Source organism: Cydia splendana, chromosome 17 (genome assembly GCF_910591565.1).
Source record: "Cydia splendana chromosome 17, ilCydSple1.2, whole genome shotgun sequence".
NCBI lineage: Eukaryota > Metazoa > Arthropoda > Insecta > Lepidoptera > Tortricidae > Cydia > Cydia splendana.
Window position 1 is genome coordinate 13,266,962 of NC_085976.1, and position 17,261 is coordinate 13,284,222.

The following is a 17,261-nucleotide window of genomic DNA, read 5'->3' on the forward strand; positions in this document are numbered from 1 at the left end:
ATCCCTAAATAATATTAGAAATGCTAAAGAGGTACCTACTCTCAGTCTGTCTGTTTTCACGCTTAAACATCTGAATCAATTAGCATATTACACAAATGAAAAATGCCTTTACAAGGATTTGACCCAGGCATTGTAGTTTGAAACATACCATCATCTGTGATATTTGCAGTGGAACAGCGGAGTCCTGGTCCACATGGGCTGGTCGGACGGGGAGCAGCTGCTGTGTGTGCAGGAGAGCGGAGATGTGCTCGTTTATGACATGTTTGGCGCCTACCAGAAGACATTCAATATGGGGCAAGAAATTAGGGACACTAAGGTACCTATCATATTCTACTTATACATAAGGATATATTTATGTGTGGGTGTGGGGTAAGTGTGGCTGGCCTTTACAACTTTAATTTGAATTAGATATTTCTATGAACAAAAAAATTACTTAGCTAAACACACTGAATTTACCTAAATGGACTACTGTGTTTATGTAGAAATAACTATATAAAATAAAATGACTCGATTTTATTACTCTTTACTTAACTAAGAATGTACTAGAATGAATGGTACTTATATAATGCACAGTTATACTCGTATTATATGTGCCGATGCATTTTTCCTCCCCTACTCTACTATTATATTCCCTACTATATTGTTTATACTGTTTGTGAACAGGTCAGCAAAGCACAGCTGTTCCCAAATAGGACTGGCTCTAACACCAACCGCTGAGCAACATCTCCGAGCCCAAAGTCAGGCCCGTACCAGATCTGCCACGTAAGTTGTTCAATTTGTTATATTTATTAAAATAAAAAGTGTAATATAACATTTATTTTTATGTTCAACTTGTTTTTAGGGTACCCCAAAACAAAAGGAAACAACTAAATCCTTATAGGATAACTATATTGTCCGTCCGTCCGTCTGTCTGTCAACGTACAATTATCCTTATTACAATAATCCGTACTATGAATATTTTAAACATACTAGAAAGTTAAATGGTGGGGACTAGAGACAGGTTTATTCCTATACACAACTTGTTCTGTGCGTGGCTTCTCTTGTTTCTATGTATACCTGGCAGTACTGAAAGAGAATGAGCTAAGTATTTATTATTTATGACTGTGACTGTTTTAGATTCAATTTGTTTACCCCAAAATCAAGCAAACTTACTATCCGGTATCACAGAATAAATAATAGTATTATCATACAGAACGGCCACGCACCGCCCCGCCCCGACTCTCATTACCTCGCCCCGCGACATGAATTTTTATCATTTTATTTGTTATGAAATGGAATTTTGATGTTTAATTATAGTAAGTCGGTTTGCTGCTGACGACACATATTGCTGATTTTTGACAGGAAGTACCACCCGGAAAATTTTGATGTTCTGGCAAATAGTAGACCAGTCGGTCATAACCATACGATCCGAAAAAACTCTAGGGGTGTCACTACTTAACAATCGCAAAAAAAATATTGAACTTTTAATTTTGTCCTAGTTTTCTATTTTTTATGACAATAAAAAAACATTTAAAGTGAAAAACTGTCACAATGTCACAAATAGGATGTTGATACTTAGCATAAATATTCGTCACTAGAAGAGGTAGCCATAAAAAAAACAACAGGTTGCACTCCGGGAGTGCCGACAGAAGTGAAAACTCAATGACTAGTCCAAAATGTCTGCAGCACTATGTATAATTGATCCATCCTCCTTTCTATTGAAAAACTTTAGTTACGAAATTGCTGGTCGCAGGTTGTTGGTGAGCTTGTTTAAAATTTGAAATTCAAATTTATAGCGTTAATTGTTTAAAATTCGAATAGAAATTGTAAAGTTACCTTGCAGACCTCGCATCTTAATATATTTGGTCATGATATTTTGAGTTTTATTCACCAGTACTAGAGTTCACTTTTATTAGCGATATCATCAAGATGTCGCTTTATTGAATTATGTCATTGAGTTTTTCTTTATTGATTTAAATGCCATCTAAATGAGTGGCCATCTAAACCTTACGGTCACATGATCGCCTTACGGTCACGTGATCGCCTTACGCTGTCTTGAGTTTATCATTTTTTCCCCACCTCAAAAAGTGCCCAGCGCCGCTACAGAAGTTTTCACTTCAAAAAAACAGTCTGTTTAACGCAAGGGCCGATTTACTATGGAAAGCCGACTATGGCCTTTATACGATTTTATGATCTTTTGTTACTTTTTAAAATAACCATTGCCAATTGTTTCAGATGACGACACAGAGACTGTAAGGAACGTTTGTCTTATGCTTCTGGCATATGTCAGAAACGTATCGCCGGCTCGAAAACGGAAAGGCGCAGTGGCTCTGAAGTTTTCTCGCGCGGAAATATGCGACGGATTTTTCAAACAAGTGTCATCAGAAGCACATGTCATTAGCTACATAATCGAGAAGAGAGAACAATACATGAAATAGAAGTGGACTATGCAGCCATTTGTTATTTTACTATTTTTTGTTACTATTCGTACACTCAGTATTTTTTTGTATTTGTCTATTATTCTTTTGGAACATATGTACACCCTTAAAACATGTCTTAAATCAGAAATAATAGTAACACAATTTACAATTACAGAAGTAACAAGTGAATGTCATTATTGTTTTAGTCACTAGAGTCCTAGATCAGTCAACAGAGTGATCACTACCTGTGAGCGTCTATCAAATGGTGTTCTTATGTTGTAGAATCCCAATTGGATAAAAACCCACAGATCATTACATTCTTCGGGATAGCAAGCTCCGGTTGATTGGTATATTTTAAAGACACAGTCTATGGCAGTTACAAGTTTTTCGAAACGGTAAACAGTTTCGTTGACGACAACGTATGCAGCGTTTACATTCGAGATTAAAAAAATACCCAGTAGTTACCACTATCTTAGTTTGGTGGTAAAAGGTGGGGAAAAAAATCCCAGTAGTTACCACTGGTAACAACGTGGTGGTAACTAGTGTTAAACACTATAGCTCTCTCAATCGAGATTTAGGCAAATAAGTAATAAACGTACTTACACTTTACTTGAAATACTGTTCTGTTCGATTGATAGTGCCACTATTACCGTCTTAATCATGGGAGAGGAGCCTTAATTATGAAATACTGTAAATTTGATTGTAACTATGCTTTTAGACATTAGGCTCCCTCACATTAATTAAGTTGGAGAAGGAAGGTAATGGTATAGTAATTTGAATAAAAGAAATGGAATTAACACTTACTCTTATATTTGTCAAACCTTTTTACAACACCTTTAATTCAAGACAATTTCACTTTAACTCGATTATCACATAGATTATCACTCTTCGACCACTAGTGATGAACTGCCCTGGTTGGCGCAATGGCGGGTTTTTATATTAACAATCAACTGTCAGAAAGGGCGCCAACCGGAAGTTCATCACTAGTCGCAACATTTTAATCATGAACAATTTTCAACAGATATTGAAAGAAGTATATTATTTGACAATTTGATTTATAAATGGTCGCTTAATAATATTACAGACTGTTAAAAGTGAACTTCCATTATTGGCGCCAATAAGAACTGTCAACAATCAGAAATGGCGCCAGCCGGAAGTTCGGCTTTAAGTGAGATATCAACCAGTGGTTTCCAAATAAACATTTTAATCTAAACTGGTACACAGCAAAGTCACATTAAATAATCACGTAATTATACAGTTGTTAACAGTCGGCCATCCGATTCAGAAGTGCGACCTCGGACTTATCATTGTGCCCTCTAATTAACGATTACCTCTAAATGTACATGGAATAAATAACAATCTAATATATAATATGTATCTAATTATGAAATTAAACATTACACCAAGTAACATGTTTTGTTACATCTAGTACACCATAAATCAGTCAACCGATATTAGGCCCCATCATGACCTAAATATCGTAAATCATATTGTTGACAACAGGCCCCATTTTGTCCTGAATGTCATTAGCCATATCGTTGACAACAGGCCCCCTTTTGTCCTGAATGTCATCCATCATAGTTTTGACAACAGGCCCCCTCTGTGTCCTGAATGTCATCCATCATAGTTTTGACAACAGGCCCCCTCTGTGTCCTGAATGTCATCCATCATAGTTTTGACAACAGGCCCCCTCTGTGTCCTGAATGCCATATATCGTATTTTAGCAACAGGCCCCCTCTATGTCCTGAATGCCATATATCGTATTTCAGCAACAAATCCCGCTACGTTCTGAATACTGTAAAATAATAATTATTTAAAATAACAATAACATTATCGAAAATAAATTGCTATATATGCAAAATAACTTCACTTCTTATTCGTCCTTACTTGGATTTCTATTGCTAAGATCAAGATGCTACATCCTATACATAAGGTCTCTTAAGGGAGTGCTCTATAGTTTATATAGCCCGAAAATGACTCCGCTTCATTCATGTTCATGTCAATAAACAAATATCTGTAATACTCATATTAATGTTATAGTACTGACTGGTACTCTCTCAATAAAACAATTTAATGTTCATGTCAATAAACAAATATTTGTAATACTCATATTAATGTTATAGTACTGACTGGTACTCTCTCAATAAAACAATTTCATGTTCATGTCAATAAACAAATATCTGTACTCATATTAATGTTATAGTACTGACTGGTACTCTCTCAATAAAACAATTTCATGTTCATGTCAATAAACAAATATCTGTAATACTCATATTAATGTTATATTACTGACTGGTACTCTCTCAATAAAACAATTTCATGTTCATGTCAATAAACAAATATCTGTAATACTCATTTAATGTTATAGTACTGACTGGTACTCTCTCACTGAAACAATTTCATGTAATAAAAGATTGTAGGTACTTATTTATTTGTGACATTATCGTTCTTATTTACCTGAACTGTTAAAAATTACTGTACCACAACGACCTTTACAAAAATGGACTGCTACTAGAAAAGCGAGCAAAGACCTTTGAATTTCAAAATCTGCACCAACGTCCTCAAAACATTATTGTCATCTCACTGCAATAAGATCGCGCCGCGCCCTAACTTGCACGCATTTACACTCTTACTAAGTGATGATATTTATACGCATAAAAACACCTAGGTACGACAAGAACAAATATGTAATGCCTTCAAAATAAGAAATAAATAAGGTCTGGTTAACTTTGTAAGTCTACAATAGTTCACCTCATCAACCCATATAGTGACCCTGCACCGGCTAAGCGTTTGAACAAGAAAATCACCCAAACTATTCAACATCGGTATTTTATCCACGTAACCTTGCTTCTTATGTTGTCAAAATAAGAAACCATAACCACACAGCCTCTGTTGCCGAAATCAGTAGATAAAAACTTAGAATTCTAGGTTATTTTTATATTTAATTTTAATGATCAATTCTATACCCCAATGATAATGTGCGATCAAAACCGGTTTCTAGGGTGAATTATTGATTCTAACCTTAGCTGGAAATGAAAACTGAAACCCCCCTTATAGATATAAGGCCGCCTTAAGATCCGTGTACTATAAACATTTCCACTCATTAATATCGTATGGAACAATAATATGGGGAAACTCGACGGATGCAGTTTTAATTATTCAATATTTAATTAGAATATCGCAGCATTACGACGTACTTTCATTATATCTTTTGAAATCATAATGTAAGTGAGAAACAATATATCTGAATTTAAATGAGTTCACGCTGAGGGTATAAACGTCCGTTCCACGCGACGACTAAGAACGGTTTCTCGCCGTATGTAATACTAATTAATTAATTAAATATTTTTAATCTCTATTATTGTGTTGTGTCATTATTCTGTGTGTGTTGACTTAAGACAGAAGTGACAACCTTCCACCTGCACAATAAAGAGGCTAAATTTGAAACCCCGACATTTCCTTCGGTGGGTCAGTACTAAAATACAATCCAACGCCAAAGTACCTTGGAGTGACCCTGGACTGCAGTCTCACTTATGCTCCGCACACTCGCAACAACCTCCTGCACAAACTGGCTGGCATCACATGAGGCAAAAGCCGACGTACTTCGTAACACTGCTCTTAGCCTAGTCTACTCAACAGCAGAATACTGCGCACCTATCTGGCTAAACAGTGCACACACAAAGAAAGTAGACGTACACCTAAACCAAACCATGAGGTGCATTTCCGGAACCATCAAAATCACTCCGGTCCAGTGGCTTCCAACCCTTAGTCATATACCGCCTTCACACTTAAGGAGACAGCAAGCGCTAGTACGTGAGGCACAGAAGATCTTGATCCATCCCAATCTAGCTGCCAGTGCTGAATTAGGAAACCCTACAACACACCGATTAAAATCTCGACATCCTCCTCACCGAACTGCAAGAAACCTAATGAAAGCAAACTTTAATATCTCGGACAAATGCGAAGAGGAATGGAACGATAAGTTCCCCCGAAAGGATTGGGAATACTGGGATTACTATCATTCCCACAGTAAAACCACCTGGCTTCTCATTGCCTAGAAAAGAATGGTGCCATCTGAACTGAACTGGCTGCGAACCGGCTGCGATCGCTCACGAGCATTCCTGCACTAATGTGGATGGATAGAGACTCCAAAGTGCGATTGCAGGGCTCCTGTGCAGGACATCGAGCACATCATTCAGTACTGCCCACTTAGCAAATACGACGGAAACCCTGCACACTTGTTTACCCTCGGCAGTGACGTAATTTAATGGATACAGAACCTTAGAATAGCTTTATAAACGACTGAACAATTAAGCCATACGAATAAATAAATCGTGTTGTTTGTTATACGTAACTTATGAACGTAGATGGTCGAACTAAAAATAATTTAACTCATTTACTTTGTGTGAACATAAAAGCAGCACGAGACAGATTACTCAGTAACGATTGCGGTTGGTGTTAGTGATTTTGAAAAACACTGCTCAGCTTCATGACCCACTTTCAAACAGTTCGTACATTTCTTAATAGGTAAGGTACACTGAGTAGACAAGTGACCCTCTTGTTTTAAGTTGTAACAACACCACTTAAAAATTGATCGAGAGGTATCTTCCTGAGATTTTTCCATAGTTGTGGTTTTTCTCTACTTTACGATCAGAAACCGGCTTAATGTTACGTGCATTACGCAGATATGTATGCTAAAAGTTTATCGGGGTCATGAAACGGCGCAGCTTCGGCTCCTAATCTGATTTCGACTGGTAATCTGCCAGCTATGGCTTCGCTAACTCTATTTATTAAAGCCACCTGTGTAGAAGTCTAAAACGAGCTCGTATAGACAACATGTCACTAAGCCTCTGTCCATAATTACCTTTGGAAGGAAAGCCGCAAGTAGTTTTGCTTGCCACTCCGTCCAAGAAAATAGGACAGATGTATCAACTGTTTTTCAGACTAGCCGTATATAGTCGCACACTCATTAACCTTATGAATCCACATGCTCATTGTTTCTTCCCTATTTTTTTTTTTGCTGGATCGAATTCAGGGACCGCGTTTTGCAAGTTTCCTACCTTATATAACGAATCATTACGTCCAAACGTTTCTAGTGCATCAAGTAAGAGTTTTAAATTATTATTATCTGAATAAGAAGAGGTTGACTCACATGTTTAATCAGGTGACTTGCTCGCGAAGAGTGACTCGGCTGGTTTACCGGCTGCAGGTTGAGCCCACTCCGCTGGCTCACTCTGCTGCGCGAATGGCGGCCTACTTGGCTGCACGAGCAGCAGCTAGCTCGGCTGCACGAGCGACGGCTCGCTCGGCTGCGCGAGCGACGGCTCCTCGGCTGCGCGAGCGACGGCTCGCTAGGCTGCGCGAGCGACGGCTCGCTAGGAGCGCGAGCGAGGGCTCGCTCGGCTGCGGGACCGGCGGCTCGCTCGGCTGCGTGAGCGACGACTCGCTCGGCTACGCAAGCGACGGCTCGCTAGGCTGTGTGAGTGAAGGCTCGCTCGGCTGGGCGGGCGACGGCTCGCTCGGCTGCGCGAGCGACGGCTCGCTCGTCTGCGCGAGCGACGGCTCGCTCGTCTGCGCGAGCGACGGCTCGCTCGGCTGCGCGAGCGACGGCTCGCTCGGCTGCGCGAGCGACGGCTCGCTCGTCTGCGCGAGCGACGGCTCGCTCGTCTGCGCGAGCGACGGCTCGCTCGGCTGCGCGAGCGACGGCTCGCTCGTCTGCGCGAGCGACGGCTCGCTCGGCTGCGCGAGCGACGGCTCGCTCGGCTGCGCGAGCGACGACTCGTTCGGCTGGGCGGGCGACGGCTCGCTCGGCTGCGCCAGCGACGGCTCGTTCGGCTGGCGACGGCTCGCTCGGCTGGGCGGGCGACGGCTCGCTCGGCTGCGCGAGCGACGGCTCGCTCGGCTTCGCGAGCGATGGCTCGCTCGGCTGCGCGAGCGACGGCTCGCTCGGCTGCGCAAGCGACGGCTCACTTCGCTGCGCGAGCCGCAGCGTGCTTGGCTGCGTGGCCAACGGCTTAAGCGGCTGCGCGAACGACGGCCTGTGTGGTCGTGCGGCCAATTGGTCAGCCGGCTACGTGACGGAGTCAGTTGTCGGGATGGTCTGCGAGACGTCGGCCGCCTCCTTTGACTTCACGACCGCCGCTCGTTGGTGGGACGTGAAGGGGAGTAGACATTTACGTATTGGTCAGGTTCCTCTGGAATTGAGCATGCATTTGCGCACAATTTATTCTTTGTAAATAAAAGGGGATTATACTTCAGCCCCGAAAAGTAGCTAGTGGTAATAACTAAAAACTTTATGTGTTTAACGTAGCTTTGATGTAGCTTAAGTAGAATATTAAAACACGTTTTTAATTTTAAACAATTTAAAGGAATGCTAACGTATTATTAGTACTTAAGAATGAACTATTACTGTATCGATGTGTTGTCAACTGAACGGCCCTTTTTTTTTATTAAAAAGAAAATAAACCTTGTAACATGAGCCTCTCATTGGATAAGCACATAGCAGGTTGGAAGAAATAATAATTAAAACTATACATTACTGTTATTTTGTAAGTAAAAAAAATGACACTTTGTTCTTTGAATAATAAATCTATGCCACGCGTGTTTTGCATTATTTTATCTTCATATTACTGCATTCAATATCTCAACGTGGAATATCATCATGGACTGTGACTTCGTAAGGTAATTTGAACAACAAAAAAAAAAACTGTTCATACCCACTTCTGAGATGTTAAACACTATAGCTCTCTCAATCGAGATTTAGGCAAATAAGTAATAAACGTACTTACACTTTACTTGAAATACTGTTCTGTTCGATTGATAGTGCCACTATTACCGTCTTAATCATGGGAGAGGAGCCTTAATTATGAAATACTGTAAATTTGATTGTAACTATGCTTTTAGACATTAGGCTCCCTCACATTAATTAAGTTGGAGAAGGAAGGTAATGGTATAGTAATTTGAATAAAAGAAATGGAATTAACACTTACTCTTATATTTGTCAAACCTTTTTACAACACCTTTAATTCAAGACAATTTCACTTTAACTCGATTATCACATAGATTATCACTCTTCGACCACTAGTGATGAACTGCCCTGGTTGGCGCAATGGCGGGTTTTTATATTAACAATCAACTGTCAGAAAGGGCGCCAACCGGAAGTTCATCACTAGTCGCAACATTTTAATCATGAACAATTTTCAACAGATATTGAAAGAAGTATATTATTTGACAATTTGATTTATAAATGGTCGCTTAATAATATTACAGACTGTTAAAAGTGAACTTCCATTATTGGCGCCAATAAGAACTGTCAACAATCAGAAATGGCGCCAGCCGGAAGTTCGGCTTTAAGTGAGATATCAACCAGTGGTTTCCAAATAAACATTTTAATCTAAACTGGTACACAGCAAAGTCACATTAAATAATCACGTAATTATACAGTTGTTAACACTAGTGGGAATAAGCCTTGATCTTAAGCATAGTATTAATATAGTACTTTTGTTTGTAATAGGTATTAAAATAATGGTCAACAATAATCTGTCATAAAATGTTGTAAAATAATACAGTTTCAAACTGATTAGTTTATGTTAGTTTGTTTGTAATATTTCTATTGACATAAACATTGGAAACACTCAAATGCATATTTTTTTCTAATAGCTCACTTCAATTAGCAGTCCTTTACCTAAAAAAAATGTATCGTACTTGAATAGGTTTGCTTAAATAGGTACTTAATATTTGTAAAGCTCCAAGTAATTATAAGTTAATGCGGTTTTTTACTTTATTAAATTGAAGAATCATGCAAAACTACGTTTACGTAATCTGCCATGTAATTCTCTAAGCAATGTCGTTCGTGAAATCCATACTTGCATTGATATTAAACCTAAAATTTGTTGTCAATGATGTTGATAGGAGAATATCATGGCTGGACAGGTGCGATAATGGCTCAGGATCAGTAAATAAAATGTCATCCTACGTATGTTGATAAGTTGGCCAGGTACCGTACCGTATAATATTTATTGTACTATTATCGTGTGTCCTAATAGGTCTACATAGTAGCTTTGTATAATTATAATGGTATAGGGAGTATTACTGCAATGTTCTGCCGCCAGAGTGCAGCACTAGCACAAACTGTAAACCATATAAGAGTAGCTTATAATATACTATGCCGTAAACAGTTTTTAGACCAGTTTTCACAGATTATTTGTTACGAACAAATATGACATTGATGCATCGAGGAGGTTTGTTTACTGTTTGTTCTAGTGGCGCCCCCCACGCAGTTTTGCGTAATATTGCCTATTATACTTAATACTTACACTAGATAATATTTATGCTGGTCAGTTGTCGTACTGATTTGGGTTCTAGCCTCCCGAGTCCCGCTTGTCATTTTTGCAGTTTTGAATTTGGAACCTTGTAGGTACCTATTTTATTTTAATCTAAAATTCCATTTGGATTAAAGCCTTTATAAAGGCCTCAGGGACTCAGGAGGCTAGAGTCTGATGAGCGAAAAAAATGAGTTTTGACATGACGATAGTATCAACCTTCAAGTTAGTTCCTTTACCTACCACGACTCATGTTTTTTCGCACAAACTCTTAATAATTGTGTTTTACGTATGTACATACACTGTGACAGGTACTGTACTTGCTCAGGCAAAGTATATAACGGTGCGGCCTATGTATGTATGTATCGACAGGTACCGTAATTGCTCAGGCAAAGTATATAATGGTGCGGCCTACGTATACTTAAACGTATGCCTGACAGGTAACTTACTGGCTCAGATCCAGTGTATAATAGAACATCCTACGTACGTAGCGTAGATATGCCGGTGAGGTACCGTACTGATTCTTGTCCAGTATATAATGGAATATCCCACGTATGTAGTACAGTCGTCATCAGATATATCTGAGCGGCCAGCGAGCTCACAAATATCTGAACATGCCTTTATTGTCAAGGTGTTACAGTGCGTGTTCAGACATTTTTGACCACCTCGTCCGCCCCGATATATCTGATGGCGACTGTACTACGTACGTGGGATATTCCATTATATACTGGACCAGAATCAGTACGGTACCTCACCGGCATATCATCGTACGTAGGATGTTCTATTACACACTGGATCTGAGCCAGTAAGTTACCTGTCCGGCATACGTATATACGTAGACCGCACCATTATATACTTTACCTGATCAAGTACGGTACCTGTCCGGCATACGTACATATGTAGGCCGCACCATTATATACTTTACCTGAACAAGTACGGTACCTGTCCGGCATACGTACATACGTAGACCGCACCATTATATACTTTACCTGATCAAGTACGGTACCTCTCCGGCATACGTACATATGTAGGCCGCACCATTATATAGTTTACCTGAACAAGTACGGTACCTGTCCGGCATACGTACATACGTAGACCGCACCATTATATACTTTACTTGATCAAGTACGATACCTGTCCGGCATACGTACATATGTAGACCGCACCATTATATACTTTACCTGATCAAGTACGATACCTGTCCGGCATACGTACATATGTAGGCCGCACAATTATATACTTTACCTGAACAAGTACGGTACCTGTCCGGCACACGTACATACGTAGGCCGCACAGTTATATACTTTACTTGAGCAAGTACAGTACCTGTCCGGCATACGTACATACGTAGGCCGCACCATTATATACTTTACTTGATCAAGTACGGTACCTGTCCGGCATACGTAAATACGTAGGCTGCACCATTATATACTTTACCTGAACAAGTACGTTACCTGTCCGGCATACGTACATACATAGGCCGCACCGTTATATACATTACCTGAGCAAGTACAGTACCTGTCCGGCATACGTACATACGTAGGCCGCACCATTATATACTTTACCTGATCAAGTACGGTACCTGACTGGCATACGTAAATACGTAGGCTGCACCATTATATACGTTACCTGAACAAGTACGTTACCTGTCCGGCATACGTATATACGTAGGCCGCACCATTATATACTTTACCTGATCAAGTACGGTACCTGTCCGCCATACGTAAATACGTAGGCTGCATCATTATATACTTTACCTGAACAAGTACGTTACCTGTCCGGCATACGTACATACGTAGGCCGCACCATTATGTACTTTACCTGAGCAACTACAGTACCTGTCCGGCATACGTATATACGTAGGCCGCACCATTATATACTTTACCTGATCAAGTACGGTACCTGTCCGGCATACGGAAATACGTAGGCTGCACCATTATATACTTTACCTAAGCAACTACAGTACCTGTCCGGCATACGTACATACGTAGACCACACCATTATAAACTTTACCTGATCAAGTAGGTTACCTGTCGCCATACGTACATACGTAGGCCGCACCATTATATACTTTACCTAAGCAACTACAGTACCTGTCCGGCATACGTAAATACGTAGGCAATACAATTATTTACTGGACCTGACCCTAACCAAACCTACACATACGTAATATACACCGTGCTTTCATGGAAAATTTTGGGCGTATCGACAGCTACTTATTGTAAGTAGCAAACACCCTACCTACTTATTGTACGTAGGAAAACGTGCCAGTGGTAAATTACGTAGCCGTACCAATTACTTTTATCAGTAGCGCGGCTACTTACGCTTAACTACGTACGCAACATTGTGCCGGCTACAAACGTCATGCTGTATCATTTTTCCATGTATTTTCCGTATGCGGGCTACTTAAAATTTTCTCCGTGCATTTTGATAAAAAGAGATCATGTTTTTGGTCACACTGTAACATAACACAAAGAAAGTGACGTATTAAATAATCTTAAAGTTATAAATAGCATGGAAGTTGGCCAAATCGATACAGCCAACCGTTAAAACTGTGCTCGTAAGTATGTAAGCCACCCGCCATTAGCCTTTTAAGAACGGTTAATTCTCTTAAATTGTAGCAATGGGTATAAACGATAAGATTACTGAGGTTTTAAGACGAAAAGGTATGAAGTCCGTAGGTGGCAAGCATGTCTTGAGCACATTTCAGCTTAAAACGGTTAAGTTTAGCTAGACTGACGCGACGTACGTTGATAATATAAATATGTAATTGTAACAACCTCAAATCTCACCGAAACTGTATTCAAACATATACTTTATTAATACGGAATAGAGTGGATTTTGCAAATGGGTAAAAAAACTATGATACGAGCTTAATAAAACTGTCAAACGATGTTGGTAAGATGCCGGTCGACCACGATTTAGATTAGTGTAAGTAAAAGTGAGCATTAGATTTTACTCGGATTTGCGGTTTCAAACTGTATCACGGATGTGATGGAAAGCTGCTGTGTCATTATTTCATGATGTATGGACTTTTTTAACGATGTCTAAAAAAGGAATAAGTTCTCAATTTGACTGTAAGTATAGTCTGGTTAACCATTTCCGCACTAATAAAAAGAAAGATTAACCTGTCATACATTTTCTTGAATTTGATAGTTTTTTGTGATGGTGGTTGGGTTGGGCAGACTATTGGTTTTTACACTTTTTACTAGCAATGTCTGTTAGTTAGGGTTTTCTTCGGCTCTGTAACATAAACTTCTTTACTTTTAATTTGAAATCGTCCAATAGTCATATTTTACTTACCCACTATCTTTATAAATTGTGCAGGCGCGGATCCACCGTTGTGGGCACGGTGGGCATGCCCACAACCCTAATTGGGTGCCCTATTGCTTCCCCGAGTAGAATTACGCCGATTTTTGTTTCGCAGACGCTTTGGCAGAGGAACATTTTTGCAGAATTTCATTAGGTATAAGTACGCAGAGTAGTCAGTTGATCGATACGCAAATTTACTTTACGTAGAATGATCGTTAGGTGAAAGTCAAAATTGCCCGAGTAAATTAACCATTGGCGGAAACAGGGTACCTAGGTACTTAGTTAAATAGAACTTCTAGCTGTCTTAAGTATTTAATATCAGCTGACAACTCAAATTATTAGTGATACAGAATAAACAGCATTTTTTTTAAATTGTTAACTTATGGAGTCTTAAAGTTAAACATTCAGAAATGTTTGTACAATTTCTTAAAATAATTCCAGCTTTTAATTGACTGTCATAGGAGTTTTAGAGCGCAGGTCTATATGGGTATGGAAATCGCATGCCATTTTGGGTAAAATTCCGACTACTTAAGTGTAGGGGCAAGTGCTCTACATGTGGATATTTTCCAGATTTTGGCCTTATTTTGTTCATAAAAAAGTATTGACAATGTCATATACTTATTTATTTCTTTTGAATAATTATTAAATAGTCTATAATTGCAGACTAGTTTTATCACGTTAGCTACTTAAATAGGAACCAGAGATATAAATCAATGTTAAAACTGATTTTTGTCCATAGGTACGACTACTGTTTGTACCTAATGGATTGTATGATATTAGGCAGGGTTTGTACCTATGGACAATATTCTTGGTACAACTTTTCAGCAATTGTTTTGGACTTGATATTGTCTCCAGGGTCTACAAAGACCTCGGAATCATCGTTTAGTTCGCAAAGCTTTAGACGAATAAAGCTTGATTTTTCGTTAGTCAGGGTGTCCATAACTCCATATTAGGTACACTTCTCTTACATCCTTTTTGTTAACCATACTATTTAGTTATCAATTAAACATCTGGCGAAATGCGAAAACTGTAGAAAACAACACTGAAACCTTGAACACTTGTATCATTTACCGAATTCACAAAAAACATTTATATTACGAGGATAACAATTTAGTTAAAAAAACTTTTTTTCAGAGCCAAAAAAATCTTCGTACATTTATAAATATGGTGAATAACTAATTGTTAGTAATATAAGAAAATGCATTTTTTTAAGTTCACGATGGTAGTCTACCGTTAGTAGTTCTTTAAATACCGGCAGTTTCCACATGTAAAACCGTCCACAGTACTTATACTTATATGTAGTGTGATCGAGTGCCACTTGTCAAAAACTTTACTCGACTGAAGGTTGCTTGATGAAAAGATTACTCTACCAAATGAAATTCTTCTAATAATTGGTCTGCTAATTTACACAGAAGCGATCTGAATGATATGTGAAGAGTCTACCAAAAGTTAGTCGACCAAAAGTTACATCTACGAATAATTGACTCTGCAAAACCATTTTCGGCGAAACGTTGTAAGCGAATCAACAATCTGCTAAAAATTGGTCGGGGAATCATTAGGGTAGGTACCCCAGCTGAATAAAGAGCTCTAATTATTTGCAAGAATATAGATTATTTACTAACAGGGGCAGTTATTTCTAGCTTAATGCCAGCTTTTAATTTACAGCCGAAGGAGTTTTTTAACGTAGTTATCTATCTATGTGTGTATAGACTGAAATAAATGGCTTGCGATCCCTCTGCGAATTTACTGGGCGGGGAATCATGAGGTACCCCTCGACTCGCACTTGGTCGATTTTGGAGTGGCTGTGACCACAACCTTTTTTGAGGGCTGGATCCGCGCCTGAAATTGTGTCAATTTCCAGTAAAAGGTATATATATACTTTATACTCATTACACTTTTAGGCCCTTTTATTCATCATAAAACCATAGAACGTAATTAAGCATCTTTAAAAACTCACTAAAGTGGTTAAGCTAATTAATGCTGATAAAATTAATGTAGGTATAGGGGGTCATCCATTAATTACGTCACACGAATTTCTAGGTTATTTTACCCCTCCCTCCCTCCCCTCCTTGTCACACTTGGTCACATTTGGCAAACGGGAGGGGTGTGACGTCACATTTCTTCAACGAAATCGGCAAATATTTATTTAATATTTTATCGAAATATTTTTGATAAAAAAAATATTGGTAATTTTATAATAGTCTCTTTTCAGGCACGACAGGACAAGGAGGTCGCAAGACGAACCGGAAGTGCCTGGAAAAGCTATTGGTCTATGAAAGAGCAAATGAAGGGAGATTTCCCTATTTCTCTAAAACGAAAGCTCATGGACATGTGCATTCTTCCCATCCTGACCTACGGAGCACAGACTTGGTCCTTGACAAAAGTTCAGAAATCCACCCTCAAGGTTTGTCAACGCGCCATGGAGCGTAGTATTCTCGGCGTGAAGTTGACCGATCGCATCAGAAACACTATACTACGCTCCAAAACCCAAATAGCTGATGTGGCTGAAACAGCCGCCAAGCTAAAGTGGGACTGGGCGGGACACGTTTGCCGTATGCCGGATGACTTGTGGGCTAAAACAACAACCAATTGGGTCCCACGTCAAACCCGGGGTCGCGGCAAACCTCGAAGGCGTTGGCGGGATGACCTCGACGCCTTTGACAGGAACTGGTGGGAGACGGGTCAAAACCGGGATACGTGGAAAGGGGGGAGGGAGGCCTTTGCCCAGCAGTGGGACACTCTAGGCTCATATAAATAAATAAATAAATAATGTTATAACCCAAAAGTGATTAAGAAATAAAATTAAACGAATGAAAACGATTATCGTTTCAAAACCTTGTTATTTAAATGATAATTAGCGTATAAAATAATTTAAATACATTTTCGGTTACTGATGAAGTTAAAGTGACGTCACAAAGTTTATGACTCCCCCCTCCCCCTTGTCACAACATGTCACATTTTCTTGACCCCCTCCCTCCATCTAAACGTGTGATGTAATTAATGGATGACCCCTAGCCTCTATTTTTAAGAGCCCATCAACGTGCACACTAGAGCCACTGCTAAATAATCGTGATTATTTAAATTTAACGAAAAATATTTTAAAAAAGGAAGTTGCTACGTACTGTATCTTATATTAAAGTACCTTTTCCTATCCTGAATCTCTGTTGGAGTAATCGAGGGATCTCTTCAATATTGCTTATAGTGATTTACTTTTTATAACAACTTGCTC

General features: G+C 39.3%; 1 protein-coding gene and 1 long non-coding RNA gene across 2 annotated transcripts in view; one reads left to right on the top strand and one right to left on the bottom strand.

The window, feature by feature from the left end:
* The window catches only part of LOC134798836 (elongation factor-like GTPase 1), a 239,909-nt gene that overhangs the window by 69,943 nt on the left and 152,705 nt on the right, over positions 1-17,261 (bottom strand). The gene's annotated exons all lie outside the window — the stretch shown is intronic.
* LOC134798568 (uncharacterized) lies at positions 153-2,902 on the top strand. Its single transcript, XR_010145218.1, has 3 exons — positions 153-316; positions 664-762; positions 2,215-2,902. It is a non-coding gene; the product is annotated as an uncharacterized LOC134798568 (long non-coding RNA).